Source organism: Lonchura striata, chromosome 9 (assembly GCF_050655825.1).
Source record: "Lonchura striata isolate lonStrDom1 chromosome 9, ASM5065582v1, whole genome shotgun sequence".
Classification (NCBI taxonomy): domain Eukaryota; kingdom Metazoa; phylum Chordata; class Aves; order Passeriformes; family Estrildidae; genus Lonchura; species Lonchura striata.
Genome location: NC_140711.1, coordinates 2557569 through 2573135, shown reverse-complemented (window position 1 = coordinate 2573135; position 15567 = coordinate 2557569). Strand labels below are relative to the sequence as shown.

Below are 15567 nucleotides of genomic sequence, written 5' to 3'. Positions count from 1 at the left end.
ACTGCACATGCTTTTACCCAGATTCACTCCATAATGAATTTGCAAATGCAAAGCAGACCCCAAAGTCTGCACCTTAGTGCAGGACCCACAAACACGAAGCAGGCAAGGCTACAGACAGCAGCCTGTTCCTGTCAACACACCTGGCATGTCCTGACATGCTCAGATCTGTAACAATACAAAAACACAGTCTCATCCTCACACATTTTATGGAAAATAAAATTTGACACCTAGGAGGGATACATACAGCACTTGAAAACATTAAAACCACCACCTGATGTGTATCTCTCTGATAAAATATGTCTTACAAGAGAAAGTTTCTTCCCCAAAAATATCTGGTACTTGAATCTAAATACATTCATTCTTCTGTATCTTTACACAAATTTACTTTTACACATACATATATATATACTCTCTTCTGAGTACAAAATAGAAAAGTACTGCTGGAATAAATGAACATACTGAAGCCTTGTTACTAAACACATACACACACATGTAAACAATAATAAAACCATCTTACAAGTGAATTACCTGAAGTATACTTCTACAACTCTAATCTAAACAGAAGAGAACAGGAAATCCTCCATTAAAAATGCTGACAGCACTACTTCTGCTAGCCACAAAAGACAGCTGAAGCTGGCAGAGCAGAACCTACACTGTCATTCCAAAGAAGGGGCTTTACCCTGAAAGCAAATTTCTATGTCCCTGCAGTGTCTGTGTCATGAATAACAAGTCAACTCTAACCAGTACAGATTAAAGTTTCTTATCTGACACAATGCACTTTGACCCTTGATTAAAATACCAGCTTGTCCACCAGGAACTCCAAAACCTTACTCCTGATCTTACTCAACAGTTTTGACCAGGGATGAAAAATCCCAATGTAATGGTATTTTTGAGTAATTTTTATTTTTCAAACAAATAAGTTTGGCTGGCCAAATAAGTTTGTTGCCCAAGAGCAACAATTTAAAAGGTAAGAACAGAAGAACTCAGATCTTTAGCCAAATAAATTTCCATAAATAGAGATTTCAGGTAAGCAGTTACAGAGATCATACGTTCACAGTTCCATGCCTGCAACTGATTTAAAGCATAAGGTAGGTAGTTTTTAATTAGATTGCTTCCAGATAGAAGTATCAGCAGGAAGGTTGAAACGAGACCTTCCACCAGCCATTTCCATTCTTTAACAGATCACAAGGACTTTCTGTTGCATTTATTTTGTAGTAGTCATTATAATAATCCCTCATTCACAATCTGCATAAAGAAAGGACTGTAACACTGAAATTACAAAAGCAGGAGATAAAAAGAGATCAAAAAGTGCCCACAGGTCATTCTTTTGACAAGAGAATTTTATGCCTCAAACTTCATCACATGTAGTGCAACAGAAACCTAAAGCTAAGAAAAGCACTGCTACTGACTGTTATTTAATCAAAATACAATGGTATTTAAAACAATATTTAAGGAAAACAATATTTTCACACTTTTCCTAGAAAGTGTGAAAATAAACACAATTTCCCCACAACACAGATGACACAGCTCAAACATCACAGCAACATTTTAAATGTTCTCTTTATCTCTCCCTTTGATTACTACTTCTGCCAAATTAAGATGAGCCCTGAAAATAAATCTGGATTCTTTCATGTTTGCATATCATCACTGAGAGTAGCAGTATTTAACAACTACTCTGCCTATTCATTCTGGAAGATGGCTATAGCATGTAACAGAGAAGGCCTGGCTCGAGAAATTGCCAGTCTCAACTCCTTGGATTATGCATTAAAACAGAAGCAAATCCACCAGGAATCAAAACAGCCAATAGAACAAGAACTCATGGAACCACAAAATCTACTATGACAGCAATATACAAATAAAATAAAACAAACCAAAGAAAACAGCTCTGCACACTCAATTTCTGGATCAGAACTATGCTACTCCCAAAGTCTAAAACACTATATGGATAATACAAAACCTATGGAAATATAGGATATTGATAAACAATTGTCCTTATGTGTGCCAAAGGTATAGGTTTGTAAAACTTTATTTGCCTCTAGAGAGTGCCCATTATTTTCTTTAAATTAACAACAGTCTATAGCTTTGATTTATTCCTGAAATCTTCCAGGTTCTATGTAAATCAGATACACTTACATGCATACTCAAGTCATACACAAGCTTCACTCTATATACTGGCATATCTAATAGAAAATAATAAATTAATAACAGCTCACTAGCATACACTCATATTAAACATTTTCCTCCAATCCAGGTAAGTTCCTGTATGAACCTCTCAGAAGCAATTTAGAAAAATCAGGAACAACTGTCAGCACCAAAAAATCTACATCCTTGATTACTGAAGATGACATTTTGCTTCAAGGTATTGCTTTTATGATATAAAATGGAGTAAATACACTGTCTATAGCATTTCAGTTTTATTACTGGAAGGAATGCAATGGCACTGCTGGGAACATCATCTGGGGCCTCAAGACTGAAGATCCCATAAACCCCGAAGCAAAATGCTGTTACTGAAAAACCTGTGCCATATCCTGTCAAAAAAAAAAAAAAAAAAAAAAAAAAAAAAAAAAAAAGCAGGAGCAGTGCTTTGTCTCAAAGCTGTACTTCATGCAGGAGAACATAGACAGGCTGTTCCTTTTTCAGCCTAGCAGAACTACCCCCAGCAGCACTCTGGGCACAATAGACAATGACAACATCTGTGTGGGATAGGAAAGAGCTGCCACCACCCACATCTGCAACACAAGAAAAAAGGGAACAACATCAAATGACATTTTCTGTAAATAAAAATAAGCCTTACATCATGTCAAATGATAACTGATTCACAATATTAGCACCTGGCTGCCTTGCAAATTCAGGATAAAACACTGATTGTGGCTAAACAAAGGATCATAGGATAGTTAAACTGCTCCAAGTACATGGCCAGCTCTGTGCTCTGCTGGGCTGCTTTGCTTTATCTTCCCTTCCCAGAAATCTCACGTTCATTCACTTCTTAAAAGAGACCATGCACAATATTACACAAACTTCAGGCCTTCTCAGGCATGCATTTGATTTCAGCAGTACTCAAGTAGGCCAAAGGCAACAAAATTTAAGGTCCTCAAAGCATCAGGGTCACAGCCACAAATAGAAATCTGAAATGATGTTATCAACACCAATGGACCATCAAACAACAACATGGCACACGGCCAAACACCCAGAGATTGAAGTTCCACTGACACACTCGGGCACTCTGGGACATTTGGGCTATTTTAATAACCAGAGCTAGTAGCCCCACTATTACAGGTAGGATGTAACTTCAAGCTCTGTCCATGCACTAGGCATCCATGCAGTTTCCTTTATCTATAAGGCTTTGTAATATATTTTTTTTTTTTGTTCACTGGATTGACCACACAATCAATAATATCCAATTTAAATCCATTCCATATATAAGATTTTAAAGTGTCTGCTGAGTAAAAAAACCTCAGCATTTTTCTGTGAGGACAGCCCTCCTGCAGAAAAAAAAGGCACAGGAACAAATACAGAAGCATGATAAACAGATTCCTTTCCTTTAATTAATCTAAATTCTCTAAAGTATAGATACAGTAGCCTGGAACATGGTCTGTCATGTAGCTGAGTTTTTTTTATTTGAAGGATCAGAAAATATGCTACCTCTATAACACAAGTGTGTGTCACCATTTAAACCCTGATTACTTACTGAAGTGGATTTTTGTTTTAGGAAGTAAGTTTTTGTAACTGTGAGATGCCTGCACTACTATTTTCAGAACAATATAGGTAGAAGAAATGGTACAATTACACTCCTGACTGCACTGACATGTGTAGAGTTACTCCACAAATGAATTGGTGGCACCAAGGTCTCACCAGCACAGACTTCCAAAGGGAAGAAGGGAAAGGGATGAAATTGAATGGAAAGCCATACCAGCACCAAAAGCAAGGACACAAAGGCAAACACAACCATTTTTACTTTAGACATACCATGAATTTACCACAACATAAAGTTTAAGCTTTTTTTTCTCTGCACAGAAGTATAATCCATAAATAAAGCATTAAGTATCCACACATACTCCAGCTCCAGAGAGCAAACCACCACCTATCCCCATGCAAAATGCTACTTAACTAATGTACAAAAACCCTACATTTCCAATTTTGTGAAACAAACAGGTGCAGTAAACTCAATCCTTACTCTATTATGGCCCTCACCATTTAATTGCACCACACTAAGTCTTCAGCTGCATCCTTCTGCCTTGTTTATACACACCAAGAATTTAAGGTGACTCTCTTTGCAAGCTCCTAATGAGGAAAAGAAGAGGAAAAACCCTGCTGAGGGGAGGTCCCATTGCCCCTCTGCTCCCAGCACCACAGCCCTTCCCCGTTTTATGCCAAGGCCAGCCGAGCCAGCCGTGAGCTGAGCCACTCACCAAGCCACCAGAAAACTAACATGTAAAAGGAAAATAAACAATGAGTGGTGTAGGGAATGTAGAAAAACCATCCCTTTGAGCAGGAAGTAGTTGTCAATCAGCTCCCTCAGCTGCCGATCTCTCCAGAAGAACACTTCAAGAGCACTTCGTAGTGAGGCTGGAGCCAAACCAACAGCAGGGCTGAGGGGCAAGGTCACTTTCCATCAGTTATTTTGAGAAGCCTGATAGTTGTCCCAGTGCCCAGCGTGCTGACTGAACCGACCAAAGTGGCAGAAGACAAAGTCAACAAAAATGAGAGACAATAAATAAAAATTCTGAAAGGTTCTTAAGACAAACCAGTACAAGGCACCCAGTGCTGTGAGCCACACCCAGCCCAAGGCATGGAGGAGGAGACGGCTGAGGCAGTCAGGAGGGAAGGGCACAGCAGCTTCTCCTCCTCCTCCTCCAGGTAGAGGGAAGCTGCTGCCACCTTCTATCCTGAAATCATATCATGTGTCAATTATCTTCCACAGTGCCAAAAACACATAGGAGAATGGCTTAAGCAAATACACTTAAATAAATTAATGAGTCTCTAAAGGCAAAATACCTAGTTTCACAATAAACAGCTGGGGCTGCACTGCATGTGGATTTTTAGTTGACAATTTATCAGCCTATTACTGACACAACATGCTGCATCTTGCTAAAAAGGGGCATGTTGTTATTAAAAAAATATAATGCAGCAAGCTCATGTTTGTCTTGACAGACCTGATTTCCCTCAGAACCCACTGCTCCATGCGTCTTGATTAAAAGGGATCATTAAGCCCGTATAGAAAATAATAACATAAATCAGTTTTCTTGAGGTGTAATGGCTACAAGGGGCTGTTAGCACAGCTAGAATTCACCACTGTGAAGTCTGGTTGTAATGATAAAACCAGGAACAGATCGAGAAATTATGCATTTTTAAAAGCACTGTCTCACTCTCAGAGATGCCCAGCATCCCAAAGGAAGACTGACAGCCATGCCTTTGATCCGAGAACCATTTTTTATACAAGCTACCATGCTCCTTAGGAAAAAAAAAAAATTGAGTACTTCAAAGCCAGAAGCGACACCTTATTAGCTATTCAAGCCTCTTGTACAAGATTATGAAATGTCACCAGCTATCAGAGTATTTCGGCAGCTGAAGTTCCTGCCTGTACTTTCTGTGAGTGTGCTTTGTCCCAGACATGTTGCAGCAGCACAGGAGGACAGCAGCCAGGTGCCACTGGGAAGCATCTGGAATATTGCTGCCAGCTCATCACTGCAAATTCCTGCCTGCAGCACAAATTCCTGAAAGGCCTTACCACTTCTGACTGCACAAGTGCAGTGACTGAGGGCAGCATCCATCATTTCCTTCAGCGAGTTAGATCTGAGTACTCACATTCCTCATTAAAAGATTCTTGCACATTTTTCATGTGCTGTGTTCTACTACATCTTTCAGTATCCTCATTCTGGATATATATATATTCTCCCACTAGATTAGGTTTTCCAGAGCTTCAGTATTGTACCAAAGCAGTTCTTTACTTTTCTTTTGAATATGTTAAACAGATTAAAACACAACAGCCTCTCATACAAAATATGTGTCTAAGTAGATCACTTCATTAACACAAGCTCACCTGCAAAATTTTCCTATTACACAGGAAATGAGACTGATAAAGAACAGGAGCCACACCACAATGTATTTCAAGGCTCCAACTTGAATTGTTCAGTGTAGCCACGGCTTTCCATGGCAGAGCATGGCTCTGCTTGTAAATGGTAATTACTGGCAAAATTTAACAGTATAGGCCAGGTCTAAGGCATTTTTGCTATCCTCTAAATACTTCCACACACCTTTTCACTATTTCTTTCAACATAACTTTAAAATGTGGATTAAAGAACTACACCAATGACCTATTTGGATCTGTTGTGATAATTTTGTGAGGAATATAATTCATACATACAAGTTTTCTTGAAGGATATGAATGTTCATTTCATACTTGGCATGTCCCACCCAGCAAGGAACACTAGCATCTTTCTTAAAATTCACTATTAACCTATTCCATCAAGTCTGCAGCACACAAAAGCTTTAATATCATTCAAAAGCAGTTTCACAACTCTGCATCACAGAAGTACTTGTAGTGTGACCCACTTAAAGATTAAAATGGAAAAAAAATCCCCTCTTTAAAAATGGCAACTTAATTCAGGGAAAAATGAAAATCATGAAGAAAAAAACTCCCTCCTGTAACAGAGAGAACACAGAAGTGAACAAAAAAAATTAATTCAATGGATTCAGAAAAAAAAGGGTAACATTGGAAAATAAATTTCTAGATAAACATGAAATTAATAATGGGACATAGCTTCTTACTTTCTGAATATTTCCAAGCAATTAAAACCCTGGCAGTTCATAGCCCTGCTTGTTTCTTTAGCACCAATTAATTTTCTGATCCTTCTCCGTCTTCAAGAGCCTCCTTCTCCAGCAGACACCTGCACCACGCTGGAAAAAGAAAAGGGCAGCCACTGCCATTGGGCTCCACCAGCTTATTGCAGCCCCCTAAAACCACATTATACTCTGTGACTTGGACATTGTTATAGAAATTGCAGTTTAATACACAGCTACAGAAACATTAAGTAGAAACTGATTTTAAATAGTACCGCTGCTTTTAAGGGGTTTCAGAGATCCAACATAAGCAGAAAAGCTTGTTAATACTAAAGCTTAGAATGTGAGATCCCAGCCTGTCTCCATGCTGAAGGAAATCTTATGACTCAGCGTCTTTCCCTGGTGTGCTGTTCAGAGTTACCCCACCCATCCATTTCCCCACAAACCTTACTGCTGTATTGCAATATGGTATACAGACAGGCATGTAAATGCCTCACCCATTCCTTGGAAAGTATATTTAAAAATTAATAAAAACAATAATAATCCTACCATCACAAAAAGCAACTACCGTCTGTAGCACACTGTGCACAACCAACCAAAGAACTTACCTGAAGCTTCAAGGAAAGTTGTCAGACAATATGCCCACGTCTGCCCAGGCAGAAGCTGAAACCATTTTCTCTGAACACCTGACTGGTATCCAGTCAATCCTCTGCTGGCTCAGTTGCTTGTACTGCATCATCACAAATCCCAGAATATTTGTTCCATGACAAAAAATGCTGCAATTCTGTACGTGCCATTCTACTCACCCTTGGAAGCAAAAATGCAAAGCAAGAATCTCCTTTGTAACTATTTCTAGTCCTTTGCATGTATTATTCCCATTCCTTTCCAGAGGTTCGCTTTGTACCAGCTTTTCTAATATGCATCTAAGGGTCAATTTTGGGAGTGAAGTAGTGGCAAAAGTGGAGGCAGAATGACACTGAAGTTTCATTTCTGATTTATTTCAAATTGTGAAATATGGCCTAGAGCTGACATGTTCTAATAACTCAAATCAGCTGAGTGTGAGCAACCCACCAGGTGAAGGACAGGAAAACAGCACAACACACAACATCAGCACTGAGCCCAAACCAGAAACCTGGTGCAACGGGCAGGGGGAAAACATCACTTTAACATGAGTTGGCCACATAAGGAAGGAGGGTGAGACTCCCAAGTACCAGCACAAGGGAAGCACACGTGCCCTTTCAGTGCATTTTGTTTTGAACACAAGTTGAGAACAATTAAACTGCAAGAACTGGTCTGGGGCTGCTCCAGCCACAATCCTCTAAGGAACAATTTTCTTTAGAGGATATTCTCTCCAACAAAAACCTACACTCAGTAAAGCCATTCTCTAGCAGCACAAATTCACAGAATCACCAGGATGGAAGAGACCCTCAATCATCAAGTCCAACCCAGCCCCAACACCTCAACTAAACCCTGGCAACCAGTGCCACATCCAGGCTGGTTTTAAACACACCCAGGGATGGTGACTCCACCACCTCCCTGGGCAGGCCATCCCAGTACTTTATCACTCTTTCTGTGAAAAACTTATTCCTAATATCCAACCTGTATTTCCCCTGACACAGCTTAAGGCTGTGTCCTCTCGTTCTGTCAGTCGCTGTTTGGAGAAAAGAGACCAACTCCACCTAAGACCACCTCTCAGGAAATAAAAAAGCTAGGAAAGGGAAAAAAATCATAATTAATAAAGTATTTACCCAAATACAATTTCAATAAGAAGTGTATCACTTTTAAAACTAACTTTAAAGAAATTCAACAATATTTTCCCATGCTTTCTTTACTTTCTTTGGAGGCCATATTCTGAGGCCTGGTAGTAACCTCTAATGCTCCACTTAGGTTTATTAAAGTTTAACACAACATAACTCTTCATCTAATTTACCTTAAGCTCAACACATTTTTAACAAACATAACCTACAAAACAAGATCACTTAAAGAACAACAGTATTAAAGCACTAACATTATGAGCAGTAAAACGAGTAAAACAGTGACCTTGACATAGCTCAGGAACATCCTAAAAACATTGATTTAGGAACTGGGAAGACACACCAAGGAGTACCCCTCTTCCCATAGTGATTACTACTGGCTCCTGCCATAGGCAGCATGGAATGAACTCCATCCACCTCTGCTACGCCACGCTCTGCATGAGAAGGCTCCCCTTCCAAAATAATCCATTTGGGAGCTCACAGTAAGAGTCTTTATGTCAGACTACTGTGGTGTTCACCTCAGCTCCGTAAGCTTTACAAACCAGCTGGGATGACAGGCAGTCAAGCACGGCCTAACTACTTGGGCTCACTTTTGTGCATCAGCTGGGCAGAAGCAGGGCTGAAACTAAAACCCAACAAGCACAGCAAGCTGCACTGCAAAGGGCTGGTCACAGTCCATAGGGGTGGCTGAGACCTCAGCTGACTCCTCCATTCTGCCACTGTCACTTCAACTCGAGGTCTCACTAGTGTGACACAAAGATTAAAATGTAAATCACTGGGAGATCAATTCTCCTGAATCCGAGCTGATTCTCACCACACTGAACCAAGAGAATTTGGTGCATGATCCATATCTCCTCTACAGAAGGGAGTTCCTGGCATATAACCTATGGGAGTTACGTACTGACTCACAGAGAAAGCAGGAGAGGGCAATCAATAAATGGCTGAGAATCATGACACCACCATCACTTGCAATCTTTTCCCTCTAGTTCATTACATCCTTATTCAGTAAAGGAAAAGACTTGTTCAGGGTTTTTTCCCTTGAATTATCTCTGACCTAGTAGTAGGAGCTGAAGCACAGGCAATATCTGTGCTGACCCACACGTCATTATCCATCTGACAAATCTGCTTTCTGTCTCACTCGTTTTTTTGCCATGGTCCCTGGCATTTAAAAGACAGTTTTGATGACAGTACAAAGGGTTTACTGACACAGCTCTGCTAGCAAATCCTACCAGTGCAGATACAGCTTAGATTAGTAAAAACCACAACCTCTGACCATGGTAACTGCAACTGTGCCAGGGCTTTACTGGTTAAGTACTTTTATAAAGAGTGCTCCTTCCTTCACACTGCCAGCCAGGATCAGTACACCATCAATCAAGTATCCAATTTTCCCAAGTTACCTGTGTGAAGGTGCCTTTTACTACAGAACTCTCACACACCTCATCCTCAGACAGAACTCCCTGCTTCTTCTTGGGTATGCAGTACCAAGGACAGTGTGGCAAAGGAGAACACATCACAAAGAACAGCAAAATCAGAGGATCATCATGAGAAATTTTCCCCTAATTACTCAAGAGCAAGACTTCACGGGCATCACTTGAAAGACAAAAGAAAAAAAAAAATCAATGCATTACAGGCCACAACACATCTGTGATATTCAGATGCACATTATCTCATTGCTACCAAGACATCAAAGTGAGAAATGAACTCATGAGTGGCAGCTGGCTAAAATCCAGCCTGATATCCAGGGTTCAGGAAAGAGACACACTTTGATAATGTGTGGTGTTCCACAAGGAACACCACAAGGAGTGGTGTTCCCCAGGGCTCACAAGTGGACTGGCACTGCTCAGAAGTGTGGGATTGAGCACATTCTCAGCAAGGGCTGCTGATCACATCAGGCTGTGTGGTGCAGCCAGCACACTGCAGGGAAGGGATGCCATCCACAGGGTGTGCACAGGGTGAGATGTGGGCTCATGCAGACCTTCTGAAGCTCAAGGAGCACAGCAACTGCAAGAGCCTGCCTGAGCGACAGGGCAATCCTGAGCACAACCACAGCCTGGGCAGAGAATAGACTGAGAGCATCCTTGCCCAGAAGGACTCGAGGGTGGTGACTGGTGAGAAGCTCAACATGACATGGCAATGTGCTCTGTAGCCCAGAAAGCCACCCACATCCTGGGCTGCCCAGAGAAGCTGTGGATGCCCCATCCCTGAAGTGTCCAAGGCCAGGATGGATGGGGCTCAGAGCAACCTGGTCTGGTGAGAGCTGTCCCTGCCCATGGCAGGAGGGTTGGAGCTGGACAGTCCTCAAGGTTCTTTACCAATCCAAACCATTCAATGATTCTATGATAAAATTATCTCCCTTTAAAACTAAACAACAAACCACTACTGAATAAGTGACCAGTTTTTGTGCCAAGATAATACACAAGCAAGCAAAAAAAACTAGACCTTAAAGGATAATTCCCTTTGTTCTCCCGAGAAAAGAACCAGCCATTGCAATACAGAAATTTCACGTAAATAATTTCAACATCACAATATACCTTAAGTGGCTGTAGGAAAGTGTACTTGCACAGTTTCCCTAAATCACCTCTCTTTTTTCTGCCAGTTTAAAATGTTTGGTCTAAGTCTTCAAAGTCACTAATGGAATTAAGTTCCTGAACCGTAAACTGCACCACATCTCATCTGCCAAGATAGGTGTGCTCCTTTGGGGCAACATGGAGAATAGAAAGATGTATTTAATGGCAGAGGTGATGCATCCCAGGGTTAAGAGAGGTATCCAAGTCACAAACCTTCAGGAGAGATGAGGTGAGAGTCACAACATTTAACACCATGCCATTGTACTTTATAGATTTTGAGGCAGAGGGAGAAGAGTTTCAGCTAACCCATTAACTCCACTTCACATTATGAATGCTCTGCAGCACAGGGATCAAAAGGGGGAATTATCTAGATTGCTCCCAAAACGTGCTCAAGCTCTTGCCATGGCAACCTTATTAAGAGTCCTCCCGATGACTCACAAGACACCAGTCCAAAGATCTATGTTACAGCAGCATACTTGTGCACATGCACTCTGAAAAGCCAGCCATTCCTGAAAAACCCAGGGCAAAATCCTTTTCCCTCCTGACACCACCTGAGAGTTTCAATTACTCAAAGTCATTGTATATTAAATAAAACAGAAGATAAACAATGTGTCAAAAGTCTGTGCTGATACATAGTACTTTTCATTTGTCTTCCTCTTTTTGGGGACACTTGAGTTCTCTTTCCAGGTAGACCACATCACGCTAAGCAAACCTCTGCTTCCATGAGAGTAACAAATACAAGAAAAGGACAACCTTGGAACAGACAGGTTAAAAGTTTTCATAAAAAGTTTAACATCTAAATTTATTCCAGCCAAAATTCACAAGATAGTACCTTACAATTCCTGCTTGCTGTTGACCAAAAGTTTCTAAAAAAGCATGTTTGCATTTAAATCAGAAGGAGGCTGGAGGGAATCACACAGCAGAAAGACACCCTTCCAAAAGAAAGTCTTCCCAACTGATTGGACTTCAAAGCAACTCGCAATAGCTGCTGTAGATAGGACTGTCCAAGGCAGAAGAGCCCTGAGCTCACAAATGTGACAAACCAGCACTGCTGACCTGTCCATAAAGGAGTCAGCACCTGCCCTTACACACACAGACAGGGCCACCGATGAAAAACCAGCTGAGAGCTACCTGGCCTCAGACAGCATGTGAAAAACAAGCTTTGGAACAAGATGTGACTAATATTGGGTCAACTAATATGGGGGGGAAGCACCTCTGCGGGACAGTTCCCTAAATTAATCTGCTAAGAAGAGCTGGACTGGAAAAGGGAACTATCAAATTGTTTCACAATACTAAAAGAAGAACTCCTACTTTTCCTCTAATGCAATTACTGTGCAATGCTACCAAGACAAACTTGAACACTACAAAAGAAGTTTTCATCTCTACAAGTTTATCCAAGGAATGATCACACATCGTACCTGAATTAACTGGAAAAAAAGCATTCTGCAGGACAGCAGTTCTTCTAAAGGGTTGACATCAAGCTACAGCTAACACTGTGCATCTTTACTTACTTCAGCTATGTCAGTATCCTTAGGGCTATGTGGAAAAACAAAACAAAAACCCCACAACCCTTGAAATTATTAATTGGTGCACCAGCTTGACATAATTTGATTTAATTAGGGATTATAAAAAATACTTAAATAGGAGTACAACAGTACAATATCATCACTTTCTATGTCACCAAGAGGCTTCAATCGAACAAGGTCTTAAATCAAAGGATGTCAGGGAATCAAAACTCCTTCCCTGGCCCTGCTGTCCTCACTACTTGTGATGCAGCCCATAAACTGTAATGCAACCTTTACATTCCCCAGAAATTACAAAAATAAAATGCATGCAGTGACAATTTTGGAATCTGACCAACAATCCATTAGAAAGATAAGTAAAGGGATTTCACAGAATTCAGATGTACTAAAATCTATTAAAATAATTCTTTGCTACTAAGTCAAACAAGATTTAAATAAACAATGTGAGAGACACTGATTTTCAAACTATCCCTTTTAGTTCCTAAAATACAGATATTAAATTTCCCTTCACAGTCATTTTGAAATTAGTTTAGCTTGGTTATCTAATTTAGGGACTTGCTCAATGTCTGGATTTTCTGAGTTTTGGTATAAATCTCAGAGGCATCAATCCACAACACTGGAAGTCAGAGTACCATAATGAATACAAGACAATGTGTAGAAACTTCTGCTGTGGTTACCACCATTTCTGAATGCTTGCTAATAATTCTGAAAGCTAAAAACCGCCTATTTCGAGATAAAAGCTTCTGTATATCTGGCCAACAATCATTCTCCTTGTTCACTAAAGAGCTCAAGAACAGCTACTTCTGAAACATAGATTTGACATTTCTTCCTAAATTTGATAGTGTTAAATCTTCAACCTGCATCAACACGAGGAGTGACTGCCAGTGCTAAAGAGAGAGCAAAGCTACTCAGACTCCAACAACTCTGAGACCCTGCCCAGTACAATTCCTAAGGGAGGCAAAGAGCCTTGCATGTCCAGCCTCAAAGCAAAAATCTAAACAATCTTTGTTGGATGTTAACTATAAATCCAGCCCCAAATGGCTGTTAATATTTTTTTTTTTTTTACATATCAACACACACATGTAAGTTCTCAAGCAAGAAGGAAAACTCACTACACAGTTTACTTCTCTTTTTGAGAGGGGAAAAAGAAAACTATATACAGGCAGAATGTAATAACTACAATCACAAATTCAGAAGCTGGGGACTTGAAGTCTGTTTTTTCCAGGTTAAAAGAATGAAGAAAATTAGCATGCAATTCTCTCAGAGAATTTACAACTTAAATACTTTCATAAGTTTGTCAGCATGCACAAATGTCCTGAAGTTTTTGTGACTTTTGGGGAAAATATTTCATAACCCTGTAATGAAGAGGCTCTTTTGGATCTAATGATGTTAAACCCGTCACCATAAGCCAAGTTAAGGGTAACACCAGTCAGACAGCACAGCTGTGCCAGGACTCTGCCCAAAATGCTCTGTGAATGGATGCAGCTCCTCAGAGAGAAACTGTTTACTCCAGCTCCACCCTATTACAGAGTCAGTAGAGTTAGGATATTGCTCAATGTCAATTACAGACGTAAAACGGAACCATGTTAGTCAATTCTGATGAGTCAATCTACTGCTTTTCTTAGAGATTACAAATCTAAATAATCACCTCCAGAACAGCGCTTGTTTAGCCAACATACACTGTTTTCAAGAAGCTGTCTTTGCTGTCAATCATTACCTCTGTAATGCATGGAAAAAGACTATTTGCCCTGCTGACTGGAGCTTGTGTTTGCTTTCAATCATATTTTAAGACAAGCTGAGCTTCTCAGGTTCATATCTGAACCCTCAAATCCAATAGCCAACACTTGATTTAAGGTTTTCCAATTCTCTTGATTATTTTAGTTTTCCTCAGTTGTACTTTAAGAGAAGCCTTCACTCATTCCACTGATAAACTATACTAGACTACAAAATGAAAATTTCCATAGGAACTTTTCCTTTTTTAAAGCTGGAAAGCAGGCAACAAGGCACAGGGCAGCAAAACCAGGTCTCTTGGACAAGACTTGGGCAGCAGAATTTGATCCCAAATCTTCCTCTCTCCTTAGGCAACACATAACCCAGGTGCCTATAACATGGTCACTGCCCCAGTGCTCATCTTCTTCAGGAATGCCAAAATGAGATTCCAAGGCTAACAACCAATATCACAGCATCAGTTCAGGTGCCTGATGGACCAACACCGCTGTGATTGCTCTCCAACAGCACAGCTGGTCCCCAACCACCCTTTCAGAAAATCACAAACCTCCAGGCAGGTGCCTTGGAGTACCTAAAATACAAACAGATATCTATGTTCAGGCAACTGTATTTCACATCACAATTGGTGTCACTGGAAAAAAGTTTAGGAAGTGTGTGTTTCTCAAGTGCTCCACCAGACAACATGCACAAGAAACATCACACACTCAAAGAGAGGAGGAAATTCTCTGTGCTTAAGCATCACTCCCTGGAAAAAGCAGAGAAGCACCATGCTACTGAAGAACACTCTGAAATGTACAGTCGTGAATATCTGTCAACCAAAGAAAAACCCCCAAGGACCTGGATCCTCCTGTCTTCTTTTGCAGTAAAGACAAAAACCAAATACACTGCAACTAAACAAGTACAAAGGATGTTATGTGCACCAAGTTGAAAAAACCCGGAAACAATCACATAAGGTTTTTGTACCAAATCAATATAAGCAAAGCAAGGTTTGGGATATGTGCTAATTTTTGAGATTAACTTTGCTTTTTTAACACTTGTCTAATATAGTATCAAGCATATACAAAGTCTTTATCAAGAATTGTGTCTCAAGTGACCTCCTCCAAGGTTATCTCTTTAAATTCTCCTGAGAAGTTTCTCCATCACTACCAAACTCCAGTCAGAAGAAACTTAGGACTTGAATAGCAGGTGTGACAGGTTAGAAGAGCCAGGCATTCA

General features: G+C 40.4%; 1 protein-coding gene across 3 annotated transcripts in view; it reads right to left on the bottom strand.

The window, feature by feature from the left end:
* The window catches only part of CAB39 (calcium binding protein 39), a 41234-nt gene that overhangs the window by 20756 nt on the left and 4911 nt on the right, over window positions 1-15567 (bottom strand). The gene's annotated exons all lie outside the window — the stretch shown is intronic.